Below are 18,569 nucleotides of genomic sequence, written 5' to 3'. Positions count from 1 at the left end.
TTATTTTTCATATATCTTTTTTCCTGCATGTGTCTCAAAAAACAGGCACTTCTTACACAATAGAATCCCTTATTACAGTATTTGTCCTTCTTTACAATCAGAAAATACTTAATGGTAAGTGAAAACAGTGTTGCTATTTCAAGAAATGACTTCTTTTGTCTGTCCACTTCCACCATACATTATTCATTAAATAAACTAAATTCAGTTTTCAGAAAATAAATGTTTTCCTGTAAGGTATATAACTCACGTTGTGTAAGTTATCTAAAGCAGCAAAAATTAAACATTCTGGGAATGCCCTTCAATATTTCCAAGGTCCTCTTAGAAATACTCTGTACATTTTTTTCTTTTCTTGTTTGTTTTTTTTTAACCCTTGCCCTCTTGGAAAAAGGAAGAGTCTGTTGCTAGGAACTCTGGTTTTCCTCCTCTTAATGGTTACATAAAAGATGTTTATCTGTCTTGATCATGTGGTCCCAGTGAGTGGGGAATGGTCCCATTCCCTTCCAAATCCTCATATCATAAAATTTTAAACGCAATCAACTCATAGGCTTTTACAGGCCCAACTGATATGGAAACTACAATTACCACACAATTTCCCAAAAAAACTAGGCACAAAAGGATTTAAAGAATTAGTATATACATTCTAAATGGATTTGGGAAAAAAAGAGATACCACAGATGAAGCTATTGAGGAGAGTCATAATAAGAATTGCTACTCATCTTGTAACAAGATTTCACATTGTAAATGTAAATGCTCAAGTACAGACAGGGTAATGATAGTTTAATATGCCAGGTAGTCTAGGGCATAAAGATTACATATTTTGGTATTGGTCAAGAATCAGATCTGCTTCTGGTGTAGAGTAAGAATGACACCAGCAAAAAAGAAGTTCATTTTGTCAGCTTTTGTGAGTGGTCTTGTGTGGGTTTGTGCACAGAATTGGGGCATAGGGAGGATATGTGATTTGTAAGTGTTGCTTCCTTCAAATCTTACTACGTTCCTGATGAAAGTCAATCTATTTTGCTAATAATTCTACAGAGGTTAAATATATTGGAATTATGTTGATTCTACTTGGATCTTGTCATTTAACATTCTGATGAATTCAAGTACTTAAGTTTAATGTCACTGGATGTATCAATCTTCTTTTAAATGTAGTGTTTTCAGTCTTGTTTAAGAAATGGTTCCAAGCTTATGAATTGACAGGTATTCTTTTTCTAAAATTTAAAAGATTTTGTTTTTAGCATTTACATTTTTGTCTGCCTCGAAGTGAATTTATGCATGAGATATGGACGCAACTTTGCTTTTTCCATATGTATAACACATATTTTGACATTATTTAATATTTCTGTCTTTCCCCAATGATCTGTGATGTCACCTCAGTCATAAGTAAATGTATTCTATCTGCTAGGATCTAGTTGGTGCTCTATTTTTTCCCCTTTATCCATAAACCAAAAACTCACTGTTTGTTATTATATTGTTATATATCAAAAATATATCTTGAATCTTTCCTCTTTGCTCTTCCATATAATCTTAAGTTCAGGTTATTAAATTGCACAAAACATCCTAATGGAATTTTGATATGAACTGCAATGAATCAATACATCATTTTAGGGAGCCCTGGCATGTATTTTAATATTGTTTTACTAGCCACGAGCTAGGCATTCTCTCCATTTAAATTTCTGTGAAATTTTTAACTTCATTCATTTAAATTTTCCACATTTGTTGGATTTCTTCTTTGTAACTCATCTCCACTGCTATAAGAAATACTGTTAAAATTCTGATTACTAATATAATTGCTCATATACAGAAATACTTTATTGTAAAATGTTGTTAACCAACCACCTTGTTAAAGTCTCTCTCTTTCTTTTTTTACTTCTAATAAATTTTATATGGTTCAATTTGGATTTTTCTCCATAGATAATTTTTCTAATTCTAAGGTCTTTCTTCTTCCTTTTTCTTGTCTTCCTATGCTATATTCATAATGCTGGAAAGAAGCAGAGAAAATTTACATTCCTTTTTAAATTCTGACTTTAAATATAATTTTTTGAGTATTTTGGCATTAAAAATGATATCTGCTGATGTTACATTTTTATTAGGTTGAGAAATATCTCCTAAATTTAGTGATACTTCATTAAGGATTTTTAGATTTTTATTTACAAGTGATTTAAATTTCCTTTTTTTCACTAACCTTTTGGTTTAGGATCAAGGTTATACTGGCACAATAAAAACTTGAGAATCAGTCCTTTTTTATTCTCTGGTTAAATTTATGTAGGATTTAAAAAAAAATCTGTTGTTTGAAATTTTGATGGAGCTCATCTATAAAACTATCATGATCCAGTGTTTCCTTCATGGGAATATTTTAAATTACTAATTTCTATTTTCAGTAGACATAGAATGACCTATTGTTTCAAGGTTTATTAAGTTGTATTTTTCACAAGAATTTGTTCGCTTTGTTCAAGTTTTCAGTATTTGCTACAATGTTCATAATTTTATCCTATTTATTTATTTTCTGATGTATCTATTATATTCTATTTGAATCTTGTACCTTCTTTTTATCCTGTCAATAAATTTCATTATAGGTTATTTTGCCATTCATTTCAATGGATTAACTCTTAGGCTCCATAATCTTATCAACTAGAAATTTGTTTCTTACTTTATTGATTCCTGCTCTATAGTTATGATTATTTCTTTCTTTCTACTTTGAATTTATTTTTGCTATCTTTTCCCTAAACTTTTTTTTAAAACTTTTTTTATCTATTTATTCATGAGAGAAGTTTTTTAAAGATTTTATTTATTTATTCATGAGAGACAGAGAGAGAGGGGCAGAGACAAATGCAGAAGGAGAAGCTGGTTCTCCACAGGGAGCCCGATGCGGGACTGGATCCTGGGACCTGGGGATCATGACCTGAGCCACCCAAGCATCCCCTGTTCCTAAACTCTTAAATTAGATAAATGTGTCAAAATTTTCAGCCTTTTAATCTTTACTAACATAAGCATTCCCTCTCTGACTACTTCTCTGTATTACTCAAATATTAATATGCAGTGTATTATTTAAAGTTCAAGTCTAGGTATTTTCTTCTTGGATCTGTAAGATGTTTCCTATACATCATTAAATCTAAGACATCCATTGACTGAATAATGTATGATAATTGCAGAGATAACAAATCTTGAAAGAAAATGTTTATTAAAGCATTTCTTAAAATTTTGAAATACATAGGTGTAATTTATTATTATTTTTTAAATTGACATAATAATACTGGTGATGAGAAAAAGAGCCTATATTTGTCATGTCTTTGAAATTTGTCAGAAAGTGAATTATTAAATAGTATAATAATAATTCTTACAAATGTTTCATGGATATAACAGAGGAATATAAATTCATTAATTATTAGATGAAGAGGTCTTTCTTTGACTATGAGATTAAACTTGTTAATTATGTGGTTTGATTCTTCTGTATGTTTCCTAAAATTTTGTTTGCTTGATCTATCAATGACTGAGAGAAAATTATAATGGTATTTTCTTCAACAGTAGTTAATTTGTTAATTTTTCTTTCTAGTTTACTTTATGTATATTGGAGTTATTTCATTTATACATGCAAATTTAAAATTACTTCAATAGATGTAGAAGAATCATTTATAAAAGCTTACCCCTCATTCATGATAAAATATCTCAGTTAAACAGTCTGAAGGAAATTTCCTTAAATCAATAAAAGGCATCTTACAAAAAACTTAGAGTTAACATCAGACTTACTTATGAAATATACAATGCAGTCCCTCTAAGACAAAAAATAAGCTAAGAATGTCCATTCCAACCCTTTCTGTTCAACACTCCATTTGCATTACAGTAAAATACAGCAAAGAAAATAAATGAATGGCATACAGATTTGAAAGCAAGTAGTAATATGATCATATAAATTAAAACTCCCAAGGAAGCTACAAAAAAGTTAAGACTAACAATGTAGAAAGACTGCAGAATACATTGATAGTCAACATACAAAAATGAACTATATTTTTTTAGAGAATAGCAATGAACAACTAAAAATAAGTTTCAAAGTGACCATCACAAGAACACATGAAAAATTTAGGAATATATTTAACAAAAAATATGCAAAACATATATACTGATATATATACAGTATATATATATCACAAACACAAAACACAAAACACAAAACACTGCTGTAATAGTTTTCCTAGGGTTGCTAGAACAAAGTACCAAACACTGAGTGGCTTAAAACAAGAGAAATTTATTGTCTCACAGTTCTGGAGGGTAGAAGTCCAAAATCAGGGTATCAGCTCCAGGGAAGAATCCTTCCGTGTTTCTTCTAGCTTCTGGTGTTTGCCAGCAATACTTGGCATTCTTTCACTTGTAGATAATGGCCCTCCAGTCACATGGCTATCTTCTCCCTGAATGTCTTCATATTGTTTTCTCTCTATTCATGTCTATCTGTATTCAAATTTCTCCTTTATATAAGGACATCAGTCATATTGGATTAAGTCTATTCTCAAAAATGAATACTTGATTACTTCTGTATTAACTCTATTTACAAATAAGGTCTTAGGTACAGGAGGTTAGGACATATGCTTTTGGTGGGACACAAATTCATAACAACTGCTAACAATTTAAAGAAAATTTAAATAAATGGAGAGACTTTTCTAGAAAGTTGAAAGCCAGAAGTTATTAAAATAACATTGTCAGGATGCTGAGAAAAATAAAACTAATTCTAGAGTTTTATATATAGCTAAACTTCATCAAAAATAAAGAAATAAAGATATATTCAGAAAAACACAGCCTGTTTCCAGATCTTCATTGAAAGCACTACTAAAATATTTGTACTTCAAAAGTAGAGAAATTTATCTCAGGAAAAAAAAGGATAAAATGAAATGAAAAAGGCAGGAAGCAGAGAAAGTAAAAGTGATAAATATTCAGGTAAGTCTAAAACTCTGAATGAACCAAATGATAAATTACTAATTAGGAGGCAGAGTAAAATTCTGGCAATAATATGTTAAATAGTGTGGGGGTACAAATCAGATTTTACAATATTTATGCAGTTTGTAAAAATAGGTAGAGAGGTTAATTAATGTTACTTTGTTAAGTGTGCAAGGTTGTGATTTCAATAGTAACTACTAAAAGAATAGAGATAAAAATTGAAAAACAAACAAACCCCAGAGGGTACACAATAATACTACGTTACTATTTATGTTGAAAAAAAGTAGGAAAAACTCATACATAGTTGTTTATGTAAATACAGACCATCTGTGCAAACATACAGAAACTGGTAACAGTAGTTCATTCAAGTAAGAGAACTAGATGTTTGAGAAACAGTGGGTTTTTTTTTAACTCTTAAATATATACCACATGAATGGATTACTTAAAAATTATAGCAATATTTTACAAATGTTTCATTTGTAGATGAAGAAATGCATATTCTCATTTGTTGGGAGAATGTTCGACTTATTCAACTTTATCAATTATGTAGTTCACATTTGTGAGAGATGGTTATGATAACTATGGTTTTTTAATATCTCTTTCCAATTCTTTCTGGTTTCTAAAGAAGTATGATAAAATCTGGGATGTTAGATGCTCCTCTGGCTCATACTAGATCTCTTTCTTCAGATTTTCCCAATCCTGTGCCAAGTACATCTGTAGATTCATAAAGGACCTACAGATTTTCTTCTGCAGGTCACTCATAAAATTACGGTATGAGGGGGTGTTTTGCAAGCATTTTTCCTTCCTTATGATCTACAGTGACTTCAAGACCCCAAGGGAAGGAAAGGGCAACAGCCCTTCAAACTTTTTCACTATTTCCTCTTTGTTGCCTCTGGCACATGACTTTTTTCAGAATCTTCGACCATTTTCTTATGAACCTTCTTACAAAGAAGCAGCAGCTTCTCCTGCTATTTTGTAGTTTAAACTTTATGATAAATATTGTAATCCATATCTCTATAGTTCTTCAGCTTCCTGACTGAACCTTAAGTTTATCTGCCCTTAATCCATCTAGAGTTTACATGTTGCAGGACAGGGATCTAATTTCATCTATGTTCTTTTTTTATGGATAGTATTTTTTCCAGCTTAATTTATTGAATCACTTTCCTCTCTTGGTCTGACATGTTACCTCAGATCCTTATAAGAGACCTTCTCATGAAAGACAGTCTGCTTCTGGGCTGTTAGTCTTATTCCGCTGATTGATTTATTCTCATGCCAGCTGCATACTGATAGGATTGCAACTGAATTAAATATATATGTCAAGTGGGGGAAATTAACAATAATGTCTTCCTACACATGGTTATGGCATATATCCATTTATTTAGATGTTCTTTAATGTTTCTTAATAAAACTTTAGTTTATTTTCCTGTAGTTCTTTTATATAACTTTTGTTAGATTCATTCCTAGGTATTTGATATTTTGTTACTATTACAAAGTATGTCTATTTGTACTTTGTATACTATGCTTATACCCAGACATCTTGCTAAACCATAATTTGTAGATTCTTTTCAGAGTTTGAGGAAAACAATTATATCATCTATAAACAATGACAGTTTTATTTCTTCCTTTGAATTATTATTTCTAAATTCTTCTTTTTTATTGCACTAAGATCTCCATTACAATCACACTCTTGTTCAAGTTCTTTTTTAAATAAATAATTCTATCATTAGCCATTTGCGATTATATTTCCTATAAGTTTTTAATAGACATCCTATCAGATTGAGATAGCTTCTTCCTAATTTGTAATTTGCTAACAGATAATCAGTATGAATTTGTTGAATTTTATAAAATTTTTAATTCATTATGAAGAAATGAACATATTCATTCTCCTTTGATCTGTAAATGTCTAAAAGAACATTTACTGAATATTATAAAACTATTGGGTTGGATTTGCTGTTTTATGTAGCTTTTATGGTCATTTATATTTTAGAGTGAAATGGGGCTATAAATTTCCTTTTTTGGAATGGATGTGTGGATATTTGGTATAAAAGTTGTGTTTTCCTTGTAAATAAGCTTGGAAATATTCCTACATTATGTATATTATGCAAGTTTTATTAAGCTGAAATAATATGTTAAGATTAAGTATGAACGACCTGAAAAGAATGTCTGGGTCTAGTGTTTTATCTGTAAAGCAAAGATTTATTTCAACTTTTAAGGTATTAATATTTGTAGTCACAGGAATTCAGTTATTTTTTTCTTCATAGTTTTCCATTTAATTCATTAGTTTGCAATTAGAATTGAATATGAATGGAATCATACTAGCATTTTTTTATATCTCTTCCACTCAGTAGAAGTATTCTGAGATTCATCTATGTTGTCCATGTATGTCAATAGCTCATTGTTTTTATCACTAAATAATATTCTCTATTATGGCTGTACCACAGTTTGTATATCTATCAGCCAGTTGAAGGGCATTTGGGTTATCTGGTTATCACATATCAAGTTACAATGAACGTTCATATTTACACTTTTCTTTGATAAAGACTTAGTAGTGGAATGACTGAATTATATGGTAGCTGTATATTTAACTTTTAGGAAAAACCACCAAAGTATTTTCCAAAGAGGCTATCACATTTTACATTCTCACTAACAGAATAAAAGAATTTCAGTAAATTTCCATCCTCTCCAGTACTTCTTTTCATAGTCTTTTTCATTAGCCATTCTAATAAGGGTCTAATGGCATCTCATTTACATATATCTAAAGACTAATGTTGACTATCTTTTCATGTGTTTTCTATCTCTAAAATATTTTTTAATATTTAATAATTTTAATAATGGTCTTTCAAATCTTACATCCATTTTTTATTGTTATGTTCTCTTATTCATGAGTTTTAATAGTTCTCTATATATTTTGTATACAAGTCTTTTATTAGATATATGATTTGCAAATATTTCTTCTGGCCCTTGGCTTGGCTTTTTATTATCCTAACATTGTCATTTTTTTTTAAGATTGTTTTTTCTTAAGATTTATTTATTTATTCATGAGAGACATAGAGAAAGAAAGGCAGAGACATAGGCAGAGGGAAAGCAGGCTCCCTGCGGGGAAGCTAGATCCTGGGACCCCAGGGATCACAACCTGAGCCAAAGGCAGGCGCTCAACTGCTGAGCCACCCAGGTGTCCCAAAGATTTTATTTATTTATTTGACACAGGGAGAGAGAAAGCCAGAAAGCACAAGCAGGAGGAACAGCAGAGGGAGAGGGAGAAGCAGGCTCCCCACTGAGCAGGGAGCCCAGTGTGTGGCTTGATCCCAGGACGTCTGAGCCAAAGGTGATGGAATCACCCAGGTGCACCTTAACAGTGTTCTTTAAAAGAAAAAAAACAAAAAACAAAAAACAAAACTATTCTATTTTAGAGAGTCCAATTTAATCAATGTGCTATTTAATGGCATGCGATTTTCATACCCTAAGAACTTTTTTGCCTAACTAAAGGTGATAAAGTTTTCTCCTAGGAGTTTTATAATTTTAGGGTTTGCACTGATTCATTTTTGCATTATCTTTTATATTCAGGATAAATAGAAGTACTTTCTTTTCTTTCTTTCTTTCTTTCTTTCTTTCTTTCTTTCTTTCTTTTCCTTTTTTTTTTTTTTTGCAAATGGATATCTACAAGCTCTAAAGCATTTGTTAAAAAAGACCATCCTTACACCACTGAATTGCCTTTCTAGCTTTGTTGAAAATCCGTTATCCACATATCTGTGGGTTTCTATCTGCATTGTAATACTGCTCTTTTAATACATTCGTCTATTTCTAAAAAAAGATCTATTTATTTATTTCAGAAAGAAAGAAAGAAAGAAGAAAGAAAGAAAGAAAGAAAGAAAGAAAGAAAGAAAGAAAGAAAGAAAGAAAGAAAGAAAGAGGGAGAGAGAAAGAAAGACAACAAGTGGGAAAGGCAGAGAGACAGGAAGAGAGAATCTCAAACAGATTCCACCCCATGTTCTCAAGACCCTGAGATCATGAACTGGGCAGAAAAAAAGAGACAGATGTTTAACTGACCTACAACACCCAGGCACCCCTGCATTTGTCTATTTTTATCACAATGTCTCAATTACTACAGCTTTAAAATAAGTTCTGAAATCAACTATTGTAAGGCTTCTAACTTTGATCTTTCATTAAAGTTGTTTTTAACCATTCTGGGTACTAAATATTTTCAGTTAAGTTTTAGAGTCAGTTTATCAATTTACACGAAAATGCCTGTTGAGATTTTTTTTTTTTTAACTGAATTGAGTCTGTAGATCAAGTTGGGGAAAACAGACATAATATTGGTTCTTCAATATTCAATTCAATTCAATTTTCAATTGTTCCCATTGCAGATACACATAAATACAATTGATACCATATTTTTATCTTGTATCCAACAAGTTCATAAATTCACTTCTTAATTATAAGAGCTTTTGGGTAGATTCCATCTGACTTTCTATATAGATGAAAATGTTGTATTCAAATACAGATCATTTTACTTCTTCCTTTTCAATGTGGATGCATTATATTTCTATTTCTTTCCTATGAACCAGCTAGAAGCATCGGTACAATTCTGATTAAAAGCAGGGAGAATAGACAACCATTTCTTGTTCTGATCTTAAGAAGAAAGGTTTCAGTCTTTTATCACCAAGTATAATTCAGCTGTAGGTTTTGACAAATGCCCTTTACCTATCTTTTAAGTAAGGTTCTTTCTGTTTTACTTTGCTTAGAGTTTCTCCTCCTCCTCCTCCTAAACAGAAATAGGTGTTTGATTTTGTCACATGTTTTTTCTGAATCTCTTGAAATAATGATTTTGGGGTTTTAAAATATGATAATAATATTACTTTAATTTTCAAATATTAAACAAATAATTAATTCTGGGATGAACATCACTTGGTCATGATACATTGCCCTTTTTATGCATTGTGGTATTAAATTTGATAAATTTTTATTTTGCTAAATCTTTTAAAATTTAATTTGCTAAACTTGCCATACATAATTTCTATAAGGTCTATAGATTTCTTTTAGTATTTTGATCAGGTATTGGTATCATGGTAATGTTTCTCTCATAAAATAAGTTGAGAAGTTTTTCCAAATAGACAATTTTCTGGAAGAGTTTGTGTATAACTGTTATTATATTGTCCTTAAATGTTTGGTACATCTTATTGGTTAAGTCATCTGGTCCTTCAGTTTTCTTTGTGGCAAAGTTTTTAACCACATATTCAATTTCTTTATTAGATATAGGGCTATTTATGTTATTTCTTTTGAGTGAGCATCAAGTTTCTGTCTTTCAAAGAAATTTTCTATCTAAGTTGTCAAATGTATTTACATAACGTTGTAACTTTTCCTTAGTATCTCTTTGTTTGTAGACTGTAGCAACATCAGCTATTTTCTCATATTGGTAATTTCTGTCTTCTCTTTTTTTTTGCTGGTCATTCTGCCTAAAAGTTGACCAATTTTATTGATTTCATAGAGTCAAACTTTTGTTTAATTATTTTTTTGATTGCTTTTTGGTTTATTTCATTGATTTCTGTTCTAACTTTCCCTATTCCCTTTCTTCTATTAACTTGAATTCAATTTGCTCTCTTCTCTCTTTCTTATATTTTCTTATGGTGAAAACAAGTAATTGATTTGTGATATTTCTTTTTTTATAATATAAACATCCAGTGCTATAAGTTTCCACATCTCTTCTGTATGAATTTTGATATGTTGTGTTTTCATTTCATTCAGTTCAAAATACATTTTATTTTCCCTTTGACTCATAGTTATTTAGAAGTGTGTTATTTTGTTTCTAAATATTTGAAGATTTTCCAGAGATGGTTCTGTTACTGATTTCTAATTTAGTTCTATTATGGTTAGACAACATACTTTGTATGATTTGTATACTTTTAAATCTATTGAGACTGTTTTTGGTCAGAATATCGTCTGTCCTGGTAAGTGCCCTGAATGCACCTGAGAAGAATGTGTATTCTGATATTGTTATGTGGAATGTTCTATAAACATTAACTAGGTCATGTTAGTTGATATTATTGATCCTCTCCAGTATTACTGCTTTTCTACTTATGCTATGAATTACTAAGAAAAAACATTAAAATCTCTGACTATAATTGAGGTTTTTTTCTATTTCTTCCGTAATTTTCCTCACTGTTTTAAAAATTGAGGTATAATTTATATAGTTTTAATTGGTTTGAAGTATACTATCCAGTAATTTTTAGTAACTTTTAAGAGTTGTGTGATCACCACCATTATCTAAACTTAGAACATTTCCATTATACCCCCAAAATTCCTCATACTCATTTTCACTCATTTCCCATTTCTACCCCCAGCCAGACAACTACTAATCTAATCTCTGCTCTATAGATTTGCCTTTTCTGTACATGTTATTAAAAGGAATCATACAACATGTAGGCTTTTGTACCTGGCATCTTCTATCTAGCATATTTTTTTTATGTTAAACCATGTAGTGGTATACATAGTACATTAAGATTTCTTGATGTATTCTGGATGAAAGTCCTTTCTCAAATATGTGATTTGCAAATATTTTGTCCAAGTCTGTGGTTTGTCTTTATCTTCTTAATGGTATCTTTGAATCTCAAACATTTTAAGTTTTTATGAAGTCGAATTTATCTCTTTGTTCTTTTATGATAATGCTTTTGTGTTTGTCTGGGAGAAACCTCTGGCTAACCCAAGTTATGGTTTTATATGATTTTCTCCTATATTTTCTTCTAAGAGTTTTATAGTTTTAGCTCTTACAGTTCAGTTTATAAACCATGTTAAGTTAGGTTTTGTGGATGGTGTGAGATAGAATCTAAGTTAATCCTTTTCCATATGCATTTCAATTGTTCAAATATTAATAGCTTAAAAGACAATTTTTCCCCCACTGAAGTGCTCTGACACCTGTGTTATAAATCAATTGACCATAAATATAAGGATTCATTTCTGAATTATGACTTGGATTTCATTATGCCAGTCCCCCAATGTTGTGACTACTATAGTTTTGTAGTAAGTTTGAAATCAGGAAGTGTTAAGTCTTCCAAATTTGTTCCTTTTTGGCTGTTCTGAATTTTGTGTGTTTCTATATAAATTTTAAGATTAGTTAATTACAGCAAAAAATATAAAAAAAATATTACTTAGGTTTTGTTAGGGATTTTACTGAATCAGAGATAAATCTGAAGTAGAACTTCCATCTTAATAATATTGAGTCTTCCAGTCCATTAATTTGGAATATCTCATTTACTGAGATGTTCCTTTGTTTTTTTTTTATGCAATATTTTGTGATTTATTTAGTATTCAAGTTTGTACTTATTTTATGAAATTTATTTTAAAAATTTTGATATAATGGGAATGGAAATATTTCTTAATTTCCTTTTCAAAATGTTAGTGGTAAGCGTATAAAATATAATTGATTTTGTATATTGCTAATGTACCTTTGGGACCTTGCTGACATTGTTTATTAGTTCTAGGAGTTTTTTTGTTGAGTCTTTAGAATTTTCTACATGTAGAAGAATCATGTTGTCTGAATAAAGATAAGTTTTATTTCTTTCTTTCCATTTTGAATGACTTTTATTTTTCTTGCCTGACTACCCTAATTAAAATTTCTAGTGCACTGTTGAATAAAAATAGTAAGGGCAAATATATCTGCCTAACCCCCAGTTAAGGAGAAAGCATTCAGGCTTCTACATTAAAAATGATGGTAGTAGGTTTTTTAAAGTTCTCTTTATCAGGTTGAGGAAGTTCCCTTCTATTCCTACTTTGTTGATAGTTTTTGTTGTGAAGGGGTGTTGGCTATTATCATAGCCTTTTATTCATCTCGTCACATGATCATGTGATTTTATCCTTTTTTCTTTTTTTTTCCTTTTTTCATTACTATGTTGAATTACATTTAATTGGTTTTTAGTTAGTGAACAAACATTGCATTACGGATAAATTCTTCTTTGTTATGGTGAATCTTTTTTACAAATTGCTAAATTTGATTTACTAATATTTTGCTCAGGATTTCTGTGTTTACATTCATGAGATATTGGTCTGCAGTTTTCTTGTGATATGCTTGTTTGACTTTAGTATTGGAATAATATTGGTCTCATAAAAATGAATGGATAATATTTCCTTCTCTTTTTTTTCCCTCAAAGAATGTGAGGAAGATTGGTGTTTCCTTTTACATATTTTTTTTAAATTTATTTATTCATAGGGACACAACTATAGAGAGAGGCAGAGACACAGGCAGAGGGAGAAGCAGGCACCATGCAGAGAGCCCGACATGAGACTCGATCCCAGGTCTCCAGGATCACGCCCTGGGCTGCAGGCAGCGCTAAACCGCTGCGCCACCGGGGCTGCCCTACTTTTACATATTTGATACAATTCATCAGTGAAGCCACTGGGCCTAAGCTTTTCTTCTTACGAATTCAACTTCTTAACATCATTATAGGTTTGTTCAGATTTCTTTTTTTTTTTTTTTTCTGCATCAGTTTCTGTAATTTCTGGCTTTCTAGAAATGTTTCCACTTCTACATTGTTTAATTTCATGGCATAAAGGTATTTATTCATTGTATTCCAATGTGATTCCCTTAAGTATTCCCAAAGTAATCCTTTTAAATTGTTAAATTGGCAGTGATTTCCTATGCATTACTTATTTAAGTAATTTGTGTCTTTTCTCTCCATCAGACTAGTTGTTTGCTAATTTTGTTGAGCTTTCTGAAGCATCATAGTTGGATCTTGTTTTTTTGTTTTTTAAAATCCAGTCTAACAATTTTTGTATCAAATTTTCCCCATGCAATTTGAAGCTCTACCATAATACATTCAAATGTTTAGGGTTAATACAAAATGACCTCCTTTATTATTACAAAATGACCTCCTTTATCCTCGGTAATAATCTTTGTCCTAAAGTCTAAATTGTCAAATATTAATATTGGTACTTCATATTTCTTTAAATTAGTGTTAGGAGGGTTTATCTTTTTAATCCTTTTAAATTAAAACTCTGTTTCTATATTTAAAGTGGGTTTCTTATAGGCAATCTATAGCTGGCTTTGCCTTTTTAAAAGTCCAATCTGACAATCTCCAGCTTTTAATTGTAGTATTTTGACTACATTTAACATGATTGATTTGGATAGTTTATGTCTATCAACTTGCTGTTTATTTTCTATTTGTCCCCTCTGTTCTTTGTTCTATTTTCCTCACTTTCTGTATTCTTTTGGGTGAAAGAATGGTACTTTCATGGTTCCATTTTATCTTTTCTGTTGGCTTATTAGTTAGCTATAACCCTTTGTTTTATGGTTTTGTGACTTACAGCATAAATATTTAACTTATTACAACCTTTCAAGTGATACCATACCTCTTACCATATAGTATGGTATGAAAACATAATCATACACTTCTATTTTCCTCTCATAACCTTCATGTTACTAAGGTCATATATTTTACTTTTACATATGTTGCAAACTTTATACAACATTGCTATTTGTTTTAACAGCCAATTATATTTAAAGGTATTTAAACAATAAGAATAAACCTTATATATTTATCCATCCAGTTACCAATTATATTTAAAGTATTTAAACAATAAGAATAAACCTTATATATTTATCCATCCAGTTATCATTTCTTATGTTCTCTATTCCTTTATATACATCTATATTCTATATTCCCTTCTGGTACCATTGTTCTTCTGCCTGAAAGGCTTCCTTTAATATTTGTTGTAGTGCATATCTTCTGGCGATGAGTTCCTTTAGCATTTGTATGTTTGGAAAAAAAATCATTATTTCACCTTCATTTTTAAAGGAAATATGAGTGGGTATGGAAGCCTAGGTTGATATCTTTTTCTCTGAGTACTTGGCACTGTTAAAGTGAAAAATCTGCAGTCATCTCTATTTCTCAGTTATGTACTGAGTCAGTTTTTTCTGGATGCTTTATGATTTTTTATTTATTATTGGTTTTAAAGAATATGATGTACCTTCACATATTCTTATTCACATTTCCTGTGTTTAGAGTTCATTGAGCTTCCTGGATATGTAGGTTTATAGTTTTCATCAAATTTAGACTCTTTTCAGCCATTATTTCTTCAAATATTTGCCTCTGCTCCCCTGCATGACTTAAATTAGTTGTGTATTAGGCAGCTTCAAGTTGTTCATTGCTCACAGATACTTATTTTTTTAAATTCTCTTTTTGATTTGTGCTTCATTTTGGATAGTCTTTTTCACTGTATCTCCAAGTTCACTAATTTTTTTGTGCAATGTTTATTGTTGTTAATCTCATTCAGTATATTTTTATTTTAGACATTTAAGTTTTCTATTACAGTTTTAGACATTTAAGTTTTCTATTTCATTTGGATCCAATTATATTTTCATATCTTTACTTAGCATTTCGAATATAAGGAGTATACTTCTATAACAATTTAATATCCTTGTGTACTAATTATAACATCTATACCAGGTCTTGCTTAGTTTGGATTGATTTAAATTCTTTTTATGTGTCTTTTTTCCCCCTTTCTTTTGCCTGGTAGGTAATTTTTTATTAGGTGCTAGCCATTGTGAATTTTCCATTGTTATGTGTTAGATGTTTTTGTAATTTTTATAACTATTCTTGAGCTTTTTCTATATGCAGTTGTATTACTTAGAAACATTTTGATCCTTTCAGTTCCTGCTTTTAAGATTTTTTTTTTTCTTTTTTTTTTTTTGTGATACAGTGTCAGTCTAGGGCTACACGTTCTTTACTACTGAGGCCAGAGACTTCTGTGGACTCAATCCAATGTCCTTTGAAATCTGATGTTATCCAGTCTCATGGAAAAAAAACAAAAAAACAGAAAACAGACAGTATTCTCAGGCATTATTACTTCTATTCTTTTTGGGTGGTCCTTTCTCCAGGCTTGGATAGATTCCTTCATTCATGCACTGATAGGTTCTCATCTGAACACTTGAGAGGGACCCTCTGAAGTTCTTTGGAGTTCTCTCTCTGGATAGTTCTCTCTTCTTCAGTAGTCTGTTCTGTGAACTCTAGACACTATTGTTTCCCCAAACCCTCAGTTCCATCACCTTAGTTCAGGGAGTCCATAGGCTCCATCTGCCTTCTCTTCCTCTATGCTCTGTGCAGCAAATTCTCTTAAAGTGGCAGGCTAGGGCAGTTTTAGGATTCAAGTCATTTGTCTTCCTACTCTTAATAATTACTGTCCTTAGTTGCCTGATATCCAGTGTTATTAAATCAATTGACTTATATATTTGTCCATTTTTGTTGTCTGAGGTAGGAAGGTTAAGTCCAGTCCCTTCTATTCCACCCTCGTTGTAAGTGGTAGCCTTCCTCAGTAGATCTGAAATTTTAGTGTGCCATTCCTGAAGCTTTTTATAATTATTTCCTAATTCTATTCAAGAAGATAATTTTTAAAATATAAAAGTTTTAGACTATATATATGTAAAATATTCTCATACTAAAGTATTAAAAGTAAAGTAAGTCTGAGTGGCCAGTTATAAAATTTCACATTAGTTTAAAAAATCTTGACATACTTTGTGTATGTGTGAATTTAAAAATCATAATACATTAGAGTAATAAAAGTAAATCTATTCAGTTTTCCTTAGAAGATGTGACAGAATAACTAAAATGATGGAAACTACAGCAAACATCATACTTTAATTATACTTTAATTTAACATACTTAAAATTTTTAACACTATCCCTCCATAAGTCAAAAACATTAAAAATTGTATTCATATAAATTCTAATATAGGGAAGCAATGCACACAGTAACACAGAATATATTGAACCATTATCATTGATGAAATAGTACCATATTAAAAGACAATATTAGACATACTGAAAACATAAATCACTATATTTCAACAAATGGTTTTTAATACCAAAATAATAAAGATGTAAACATGGGAATACTGGAAAAGTACTACACGTAGAAAAAGGAAGCTACTGACATTTTGTTTAGGAATTTAACATATGCACAATAATCAGACAAAGCAAAAAACAACAAAACCAATTAAAATGTGCATATGAATACATGCATTAAACATTGGGCATGCTAAAATTTACCTGAATTATATGAACATAAGGCTTTATCTGGAAAAAAAATGTTAAAATAATGTCAAAAATACACTTAAAAATATTTATATGTAATAGGGATATTGAAATCTAACCTCTGCTTTATAGTACAGACTGCAGTTTAACATATTATAAAATAAAGAGGGCATACTAATTCAGAATAAAATAAGATAGAAAGACACTTATCTGAATTAGTGAAAAATTCAAGTTATATTAGCAGAAACTTTGAGGAAATGAAATAATCACAGGCTAAGAGAAGGTATATAAAATAAAAAAATAATAGACTTGCTCTGCATACTAATGATAACCAATTTTATTTAATAATACATGGTTATACAACAAACCATGAAATGTAAGAGTTATTAGTTACACATAGAAATTTAATATGGAAAAAAAAGAAATTTAATATGGAATAAGCAACTTATGAGCTTAAATGGCAGGAATCTTAGAAAAATATTATTAATTTTGAAAAAGTACATTTTAAAATTGATTTCTTTTGGAGGAGGAATAATTTAAGAATTTATAGGGAACAAGTTATTTTGATATTCTCACTTGGTAAAAATGCATATATGGAAAGAGAAATTGTCACAAATAAGTTAGCAGAATACAAATTAGTTAGATTTTTCTTTTCTTTTTAGATTCTTCTATGTATAAATATTTACAAAGTTTTAAAAGGTAGGAAATATTAATAACTTGTTTTCACACTGAAAGAGAATTATCATGTGAATATATATTTGAAATTTAAGGGAATGTATGAATGATCATGCCACAAAATTACCAGAGAGGAGTAAATATACCCTAATACCTAGAAAAGTATAAATCTTTATCCTGACACATTTAAGTCACTAACCCAAAGATAGTAAGTCACAGGATAATAAAATAATAGATTCACAGGTTACCACCAAAGCTTAGTTTCTAATGTTTAATTAAAAGATTTAAAATTTGAATGAAATGATTTTGAGATTTATTTAACAAATAGAGAATAGTATATTTGGCAATATTTTAAATGATTGGTTTGTCTGATTAGTAATCTACATGGTGGTGGAATTATGCAAAGTATTTTGAGGAAAAAAAAAAACTTGTAACCACTATATAGGAATTTCTGAGGACAGAGTATAATTGTAGAAATTAGAAAAAAAATTGTAGAGTTGAATCATTTTATAAGTATTATTAACACTTATCTGGGACATATGTTCATAAACTAGAGAAAAACTGAATCAATTAGCTTAAACTAAAACTTTAAAAAATCAGCATAAACTCAAGTATAAGGTTTGACCAACCAACACTTACCATCACTTCACTTATCAGGTTACCACATTGCCTTCTACAATTTTCATTTAAAATAGATTTAATAGGGGGTACATGGGTGGCTCAGTCAGTTAAGCGTCTGCCTTCAGCTCAGGTCATGATCTCAGAGTCCTGAGATTGAGCCCCATGTGGGGTTCCCTGATCAGTGGGGAGTCTGCTTCTCCCTCTATCCCTAACCCCAGCTTTAATCTCTCTCTCAAAATAAATAAATTAAATCTTTTAAAAAACAGATTTAATATATTTACCATATATTTTTAAAACCTATTGATACTCTTCTCTGAGTTTCCTTCCATTG

General features: G+C 30.2%; 1 protein-coding gene and 1 long non-coding RNA gene across 49 annotated transcripts in view; one reads left to right on the top strand and one right to left on the bottom strand.

Moving 5' to 3' along the window:
• Window positions 1-18,569, bottom strand: part of RIMS2 (regulating synaptic membrane exocytosis 2) — a 580,692-nt gene that overhangs the window by 238,289 nt on the left and 323,834 nt on the right. The window lies entirely within an intron of this gene.
• Window positions 1-18,569, top strand: part of LOC144283144 (uncharacterized) — a 93,607-nt gene that overhangs the window by 13,034 nt on the left and 62,004 nt on the right. The window lies entirely within an intron of this gene.

Source organism: Canis aureus, chromosome 14 (genome assembly GCF_053574225.1).
Source record: "Canis aureus isolate CA01 chromosome 14, VMU_Caureus_v.1.0, whole genome shotgun sequence".
In the NCBI taxonomy this organism is placed as follows: domain Eukaryota; kingdom Metazoa; phylum Chordata; class Mammalia; order Carnivora; family Canidae; genus Canis; species Canis aureus.
The sequence above is the reverse complement of the archived record's forward strand: the minus strand, read 5'-3'. Positions and strand labels throughout refer to the sequence as shown.